This window comes from Vombatus ursinus, unplaced genomic scaffold (genome assembly GCF_900497805.2).
Source record: "Vombatus ursinus unplaced genomic scaffold, bare-nosed wombat genome assembly UNPS02009205.1, whole genome shotgun sequence".
Lineage (NCBI taxonomy): Eukaryota > Metazoa > Chordata > Mammalia > Diprotodontia > Vombatidae > Vombatus > Vombatus ursinus.
This window is the reverse complement of record NW_020948983.1, coordinates 13,850,304-13,860,140: the sequence shown is the minus strand read 5'-3', so window position 1 is coordinate 13,860,140 and position 9,837 is coordinate 13,850,304.

The following is a 9,837-nucleotide window of genomic DNA, read 5'->3' as shown; positions in this document are numbered from 1 at the left end:
ATAGGTAGATTCCAATTAAGAATCTGGATAAATAACCAAACACTTCAGATCAGTAATTTTATTTCCCTAAATAGTACTTAGCAAACCATGGACAAATCCAAAACTTTTAAGATTCACTTATGAAAGTTGTTGAATCTCATGATTTTGTAACAACTGATCAAGGCAAGTAACCCACATAGATTTTAGAAATCTCTCTTGAGTCATAGTGGATATTAATGAGTAGGCCCTACAGTGTTCTATGTTAGTGTAATCAGCTAGAACATCTGAAGACAGAAACATCTGAAGACTTTCACCATCAACAAGGTATCCCACTTCAATTCAGTTTCACATACATTTATAATACTTACGATCTGCAAGATACTGTCTTAGGAGATACAAGGGCAGAAAGAGGAATCATCCCCTGCCTTCATGATGTTGCAACATGCATATAGATACATAAATATAAGATAAGTTGAAGAGTAAAAGAAAACTAACAGCTAGGATAATTAATAAATGTTTGAATAGGAGGTAGTGCTTGAGCTGAGTTTTGAAGGAAGCAAAGGATTTTGACGTATGGAAATAAGGAAGGAATGTACTTATTAGCAGCGTGACCCCGGGTAACTCCCTTAAGTTTCGTTTGCCTCAGTTTCCTCATTTGTAAAATGGGAATAATAATAATAGCACCCACCTCTCAGGGTTGTTGTGAGGCTCAAAGGAGATAATCAGAAAGTGCTTAGCACAGAACTTGGCACATAGTAAGCACCATATAAATGTCAGTGATGATGATGACGATGATGTTAGAAAGACTGTATAATATATTACAGGTGGGAGATGGAATACCAAGATCGGGGAACAAAGTAGGCCATATCTACATAGCATGGGTTGGAGTTTGGCAAGGCAGAAGCAGAAATGTGAGAAGGGACAAGGTATTCAATAACAGAGAACAATATGTAGATGAACTGGTTAACTATTGGTCTGAGACATAAAAGTAAAGAAGTAAGGCCTCTACAGGTGTAAAGGTAAGAGAGGCAGAACAATATCATGGACTAGGCACTGGAATGAGAGGTAGGAAGATTTAAATTCAAATGTTACCCCATCTCTTCAGGTAACTGCTAACTATACCCTGCTCGTCATACTTTCTGGAATCATCATCCTCAGTTGTTTTATCATTCTTGCTTGTCATATCTATGGCCAATTCCAAAGGATAATTCTTGTGGTCAACTCTCATAAAGAATTTGAGTTATAAAGTGAAAAAAGAGTAGCATTTTGGCAATGATGGAATGTAAGGGGGATTTTAGCAGCATGCAATGTCAAAATGAGCCAATAGTGTGTTATAGCAGCCAAAAATAGCTAAGATGATTTTTAGTCTTGATTAAGGGAGGCATAATATCCAAGACTGAAGGTATGATGGTCCCACTGCACTCTGCCTTAGACAAACTGCAACTAGAATATTCTGTTCAGTTCTTGCCACCTCTTTTTAATTGGAGATCACTCAGAAGCAGGTAGTCAGAATGGCAAAGAGCTTTGAAGCCATGTCACATGATCAATCATCAGTTAAAGAAACTGAGTATTTCTAGAAGTCAGAAAAATCACTAGAATAAGATCTCATCACCGCAAGTTCAGTCCTCAGCAAAATTGAAGCATTGACAAAGTACTTATTAGAAGGGACATTGAAGAGTCTTTCACAGGGCCTAACCCCTCATTCCTTTAGGTCATCTGGAAAGCTGGGTGGGGAAGTAGAAAAAGAGCTTTACTAGGATTCAGTACATGGGTATTTTAAACACCAATTCTGCCACTTTTATGGATATGAATTTTTAAAAGTTATTTCCCATCTCTAAACCAATGGTCTTCAAAGTGGGATAAATGTATCAGGGAGTACAAAAAAAAAAAAAGATCCACTGGGCTCTTGGAAGGAAATAGTATAACCTCTATTTCTATTTCTTTTTTATCTAAAAATAAGAAAGAAATTCAGTTTTACTAATATTTAATACACAATTGACACTGGCGCCCTCACTTAGCCTGGATGTCAGAAAATCTTATGTTTGGTAGGCAAGGTACGTTCTTGAAGAAAGATTTGGAATTCATCGACATGGAAGGTGTTGACAGAGGCATTCTCACTTGTTCATTTTATATGCAGCATATTGCATCCTATGAAAGTTTGCAAGTGAGTGGTTAAATGGGTTTACAGATATTATCTAGCTTAAACTAAATTGATGCTGAGTAAATGGACACGGAGCTTTAAAAGATACCTGAACAACATGGTTTGAAGATAATACCTAAAAATGTGAATGTGAGAAAAAACAAAAAATGGAAGAACTAATGGTTTTCTTATCCCTGTGTAAACTCTTCTTCAGCCATTTTGCAGGGCTGAAAACAATGGTAATCTAATTTAATTGACAAGAAGTTAGCCAAAAAATACTAAAAAAAATGTTAAGATTAATTGAAATTAAGATTAAATCCATAATACTTAACAATGAACCTAATCCTAAACATGTATTGTACCATAAGATATTATCTGCCAATGACAGTAAATAAAGCTATAGCAGATAACAAGGTATTTTAAAACTAAACCTCTGTTGCCAAAAATGATGTGTCTATGGTGAAACAAAACAAAACAAAAAAAACCTCATATATCTGCACACTTAAAGGTCTAGGAAATTAAATACTCTTATCTTGTCTAAAAATCTTCCAAATGAAGTATGTCAGTGAGTTTGTAACCTATTTGTTGAAATTATCAAAATGCAACATCATCTGGTAGTTTGAAAAAAATATATATATATATATATATATATATTAACACCAGGGAAGATGAAGATTTATTTTCCAAAGGTTTTACAAAAACCTTTGCATAATTTGTATTTGGGATTTTAAAGTGAGTTAAAATGATTTAATGAGTAAAGCCAATAGGGCCATTTCCACTTTGTATCTATGTGTCTTTGTAAGGTATCTTTTTTCAGCTATGACAGCCACTAAAACCAAGTATTGAAATAAATTGAACTTAAAACCAGACCTTCACATTGCTGCATTAGAAAAGTTTAAACCAACATTCTCAAAAATGATGAGTTATATTTAACCACATTGCAAAAAAAAAAGTACAGTGAATAAAAAAAACAAAATTAAATAATTTTAAAAGACTCATTTCATCTTTATCACATCCTTTATATTTTTATGTGTTTTATAACATATGTAATTCATATATACATTAGCACACATATACATTATGAATAAGTATTCATATATTGAGTGGAGGCATGCTTAAAAATCTTTACCAAAATGGTTGTGTGTTCAAAAATGTTAATGACTACTGCTCCAGAATTATGTGCTTTCTTAATCTATTTCCTCCGTAAGGACTAATTACTAAAGAATTCATCTAATACTGCAAGGGTCTATGATTTCATTACATGGGCTCTCTTTCCACTCATATAGCACCCAATTCCTCTATGTTTTCTGAATAGTTAATTGTGCAATAGTTAAAAACATGACCTGGCGCCAACCTTCGTATCATTAAATTCTCTGAAATTAGTTGGGCTGCTCTTTGATAAGGGATGATTTGGTTGCCAGGCTTACGAACAAAGCCTTTCCAATTTGGAATAGGACATCAGCAGAGTAATGATAAAGACTTTTCCATTCTGTTGCTACTGTTACTCCTTTTACCATCACCAATTATAATAACAATCCCGATAATAATGACCATGATGGTGATTATATTGGTGGTCTTGATCACAAGAATGTCAGCTACCAGACATTGAACTTTCTGGGACACAGGAAATTGCACGAATGTGCACTAAGCCAGAGAGATAGGGAAGTGTTATGTTCCACAACAATGGATGGGATACTCTTCCCAAAGAAATTACAGATATTTGGTAGCACTAAAGTATAATGAAAATAATTCTAATTTTCTCCTATTAATAACTCTCAAATGTATGTACATTTTATTAACCTTTATATTTTCTCAGAATCTTACGTTGTACCCATTTGTTGAATGAATGAACAATTATACCTCTCTGCATCTTCATTTAATAGGTGAGGAAACTGTGGCTTTTAGAGGTGTAATGACAAGGTCATGAATTTAGAGCTTGAGGAAATATCCAGTTCACCATTCTCATTTTATAGATGAGCAAACTGAAATCCAATGAGTCAAGTGAATTATCTATTAAGTGAATTATTTATTAAGTGTCTAAGACTAGATTGAATCCATGATTTCTTGAATGCAAGTTGAGAATTTTACCTACTTTTGTCATGTTGCTTCTCAAAATCATGCCCAAAGTCATGAAGTGTATTAAGTGTCAAAGCCAGAACTTGAACCCAGGTCTTTAGTATTTTAGATCATTACCTTTTCCTTTAAATCGTGGCATCTGTCAGATTTTGTCTTAGGGAATGAGCCTTATCCTGTGGCTTCTTAAACTACAGCATGAAAAAAGGCCTAGGTCTCCCAGTGCATCCAGGGCCATCTCCAGTCGTCCCGATGTATATTTTGCCGCTGGACCCAGATGACTCAGGAGGAGAAAGTGAGGCTGGTGACTTTGTGCAGCCCTCCCTCACTTAAATCCAATTCACTTGCAAGTCACCTACTTGTCACGATCCTCTTTGAGAACGAAGGACAAACAACTACAGCAAACTACAACATGTAGACAATTGTTCCTACAAAGCGAACCTAAAAACCTATGACAAGACTATTGCTTTCATTTGTAATGCCCACAATTACTCTTATGCCCAGTGGGTGCTTGATATGCATTTTCAGAAGCTTTATTTGAATGCAGAAAAATAGTAGTTAATAGGTGGAGGATCTGGTATATTAACACTCTGCTGTTGCCCGTGTCTTGGATTCATTGTCAGAGAGGGAATATGGTGAGGGAAGGAAATTTGTAGACTGCAACAAAAGAAAATGAAGCCTATTCAGAACTGAGATGTTGAGAGTTGATGATGCTGGAGGGGATTTGAATAGTCTTGACAAGAAATCTGTAAGAAGAACTCATGTCAGCTAAAGGGACACTTTGCAAATCAAATGCTGAGAGCAGAGCTATGCACTCAGGGGCGCTTGATAAATATTAATTGGCAATGATGAAAATGATAGACCATCTTTAAATTCATGAAATCAAGCATGTGTGCATTATTATTGCAATTTCTTTAACACATTTCCCTCCACTGCTTTCAAGATCATATGAGAAAGCTAAAGGCATTTTGGCTTCCAGGACCTCAGTTTCTTCATTTGTAAAATGAGAAATAATGATTTGGCGACCACTAGATCCCCTTAGCAATTCTAAAATACTATGGCTCTGTGAACATCTTAGTACAAAACTGGTCTTTAACTGCCGTATTCACATCGGTCTCTACTTTAGGGACAAGGAAGTGGATTCATCAAGACATTTTCATTCCTTTGAAAAGGTTAGTTAAGGAGTGTGAAAAGATTTATGAAATAGCTCCATATCCTCCTCAAGTAAAACTTAGTAAATGAATAGTAGCTGGCTGGTTGTTGCTAGATTAATCTTCAGAGATGCTATCAACACACACATACACACACACACACACACACACACACACATACACATGCATATATTTAATGCAAAGTTAAATGCACAAGGGTAAATTTCATCTGCCACCACATGATGCCTTGGCTTGAGGCCTCTGGTGCCCAGAGAGGAAATCTTTGCCCCCCCCCCCCCGCTCTACTCTCCCAATCCGGCCCAGTGTGGCTGTCCCCAGCCTGTGTTTTCTTCCTCTGACTCTCACTTCCCTGTCTCCAGCCCCCATCCTCTACAGGTGTGGGGCCCCTTCCTGCTGCCTTCCCCATTTCTGAGGGCAATTTCACATTATGTAAAAATCACTTTACATAGAAGTCTGTGGAATGGTCCACTTAAGTGAAGAGAGAACAGTCTGTGTGTGTGTATGTGTGTGTGTGCGCAATATATATACACATATAAAACTTGCACATAGGTAAGTAAATGCAAATTGCATATAAATTAACACAAAGTCACTTCCAGTACAAATCAACACATATGCATATATATATGTATAGGTATACACAAATGTTTATCTATACATATATCAGTTACATGCATACACATGTGTATATAGGTACATGGGCAAGGTTGGCATCATTTTTAAGGATGGCACATGCCGGACAGAAAAATGGGATAAAACAACAACAACAAAAATTGTCCTATGGGGGGAGTGCCTCAAAATCCATTATGTTTTAACACTTTACAATCAGAAATGCAGTTTTCTGCAGGGAATAGAGAGCAAGCTTCAGAACCAAGAAGAATTGGATTCAAGTCTTTCTTCTGAGAAATACTGGCTGTGTGACCCTGGACAAGTCACTTAACATCTCAGTGCTCTAGGCAAGGGCAGCTAGGTGGCACAGTGGATAAAGTGCTTGCACTGAAGTCAAGAAGACCTAAGTTTAAATCCAGTCTTAGACGCTTACTAGCTGTGTGATCCTGAGTAAGTCACTTGATCTTGTTTGCCTCAGTTTCCTCATCTGCAAAATGAGTTGGAGAAAGAAATGGCAAACCCCTCTATATTTTTATCAAGAAAAATCCAAATGGGTTCATGGATTGTTGGACATGATTGAACAACAAGCTCTATGCAACTCCCAAAGATTTTAAGTTGTAGAGAAGATTCTTAACTGAATTAGGAGGGGAAGTTTCCCATATCACTGGTTAATATTCACATCTGCCAAGATGCCAAAGTTGGAGGAAGAAAAATTTATTCTATAACAATGTTACAAAAAATGAACAATTTGAAACACTTAAGACCTCAAGTCAATGCAATCAGCCATGATTCCGTAGGACTGAAGATTTAAAATGCTACCTACCTCTTGATAGAAAAGTGATGGCCCAGATATACAGAGTAAGACACATTTCTGGACATGGCTGTTATGAAGAATATGTTTTACTTGACTATATAAATTTGTTGCAGGGAACTTGTTTTTCTTTTATTTTTTTTTAATTTTTTTTTCTCCAATGGGGGGGAGGAGTTGAAAACAGAATTGAAAAAAAAATGTAATTTTAAAAAGGAAATCATTAGTGTAGTCCCTATCCTTAGAATCAGCTATTTATATAATACAAGCTATATCCTGCTCTCATTATCTTTATTAAGTGTGTAGTTTATCTATAACTAGGTATCTCAAGTTACTATCACTAGAAATGAAACCAGAACCATAAAGTAGCTATAGCAAATTGGAAGGGTATCTCATAGTTTCTATTCTGAGAGGCAAATAAATAGTTTGTAGAGGTGGTTCCATTGTACATCCTTGGAAGAATGAGAAATATAATTTCATAGGAAACTTGGTGCTCTTGCCTTACAGGATTCATGACAAATTAGATCCAGTCCTACCTTCTAAAGGAGGCCTCCAACCCCCTCCACTCCTAATGGCTTTCTTCATTTGAAATTCCCTCTTATTTCCATTGTATTTATCTTATAGGTACATACATGCTGGCATTTTGCTTTCCTCAGTAGATTGTGAGCTTCTTGAAGGTAGGGACTGTGTTTTTACCTTTCTTTGTATTCTCAGTGCATAGCACAGTGTCGAGAACATGATAAGAGTTTAATAAACGTTGTTGACTGAGTGACTGACTTCAAGAGGACCAGTATAAGGATAATTGTTGCTCATTTTCCAGCAGGTCCTAGAGGTTCAAAAAGCAGAGTAATTCTGCAGACACTGAGATCATCTAGACCAGGGGTGGGGAAAAGGATTTGTTCTGTAAAACTTGGACTCAGTCAAAAGGCCACACCCAAAGACCTAAACTGCCATATGTGGCCTCCAGGCCACAGGTTCCCTACCCCTGGTCTAGACCAAGTTAATATAAGTTGATATTTGGTGATTTCAGTGAAAGTGCAGGCATAGAAGAAGATGCTGAAAATGTGTGGAAATTACAGTTTTAGAGTAAGAAATGAAAAAAAATTTCAAAGGTACCCATATATCATGAATCCTTTTTTTTTTTCCTCCTAGAACAAAATTAGAATTCAATTTAATTCAACGAACACGAGTAGATACTCTGTGCAAAGAACTGCTAGGCTCTGAGACAAAGACTGAAGCAATCCCTGAACTGAAGCTTACATTCTTCTTATGAGATAAAATTTACCCACAGCTGAGTACATAAAAATCATCTACAAACTAATTCCAATTGAGAGATGGTAGAAATGAGAGACAGGAGGATATCAGGAAAGGGTTCATGTAGGATGTGGCCCCTGAACTGTAATTGGTAGGAAGTTAAGGATTTCAAGAGGTAAGGTAGGCACCCCTTCCACACATGGGGTACCACCTGCATGGGGTAGAAGTAGGAGTTGAAATGATGGGAAAAGGTAATGATTGCCAGAAGGTACTGCATGTGATATGCGCCAAACGACATCACAGAAAGTGAAATTAACTATATCCTATCAAAAAGGAAATTACTGGAAAGCAAGCATTAGCCCCTACAGCCCATGCTATTTCTTTCTACATCAGCTGCCTGTTCATAGTTAGGTCATCAACTTATTAGAACAAAAGTAAAAAATTTAATACCAACTAAATAAGTCTCTTAATCTTAGACCACTTCCTTGCACATTCTTTTTAATTTTCTCACACTGATGGAAACATGGCTGCTCAGATGATACTGCATCCTCCAGGCACTTTCTCTAGTACTGGGTACACTTTCTCTGATAATTCCCAACACCCTGGGTCAGAAGGAGGAGGAAGCATACTCATTGCTCCTCAGCGCCATTTCCAGACCTTAGCTCTGTCACCAATAATCAGTCATCATACATCCTTTGAGCCCTCCCCATCTGTCTATATCACTCTATTCATATCCTAATAGTATTCATCTACATGGCCCCCAGGTGATTCTCCCTCTATTCTCAGTAATTTCAATGTATAGCTTATAGTCTTTTCTTGGATTTTTCTTGGCAAAAATATACAGTGATTTGCTATTTCCTTCACCAGTTAATTTTGTAGATGAGGAAACTGAGGCAAACAAGATTGAGTGACTTGCCCAGGGACACACAGCTATAATCTATAGCTTATAGTCTTTTTCTCCACCCCAAATACCTGCTTTGAAACATGTGTATTTCAATACAATGAAGTCACCTCAAATATTCTGACCTCCTAATACAATTCCTCAACTCCCATGATCTGTACTTTAGTCATCATAAGGAGAGTCATAACCATGATCTCACAATCATCCATAAATGTTCTACATTCATGATTCAAAACTTGGAAATACATCATTTTTATCACATCTTCCTCAACTCAAGAATTTCCAATAGCCCATGTTACAACCAGTGTGACATCTAAAAGCTTTCACAGTCTGGCTCCAGCTACCTTCCCAGAGCTGTTTGCATTACTCACCCACTTTGCTCACTCTAAGTACCAGTCAAACTCATTTTCATGTTGTCACAATGACTTAGCTTTCTATCTCTTGCTTTGATGCCTTTGATCAAGCTAACCCCCAACGCATTGAACAGAGTTCCTCTATATCTCTGCCTCTTACAGTACAACTTCTTATGAGAAGTCTTTCCTGATTGCCTAGTTTGTTTGTTCTTTTTCCCTCAAATTATATTGTATATGTTCTATCTCAAGCATCCCCCTCCCCTCCCCTATTGAGTTCAGGAACTATTATTTGTTTTATCTACATATCTGCAGTATCTATCACAGTGTGTGGCATATAATAGATTCTTAACATATGTTTGTTGAACTTATTTGAATTATATAAAAATGAGATTTCTGAGTCTCCATCTGTATAGGATGTTAGTTTTCAGTTTTCTCTATGGTGGTGAGAATGGGTTTTGCTAAGATAAGCATAGAAAGAATAGTTTTTTTGGCTAGGGAGATAGGCCTCTCTCTCTCTCTCTCTCTCTCTCTCTCTCTCTCTCTCTCTCTCT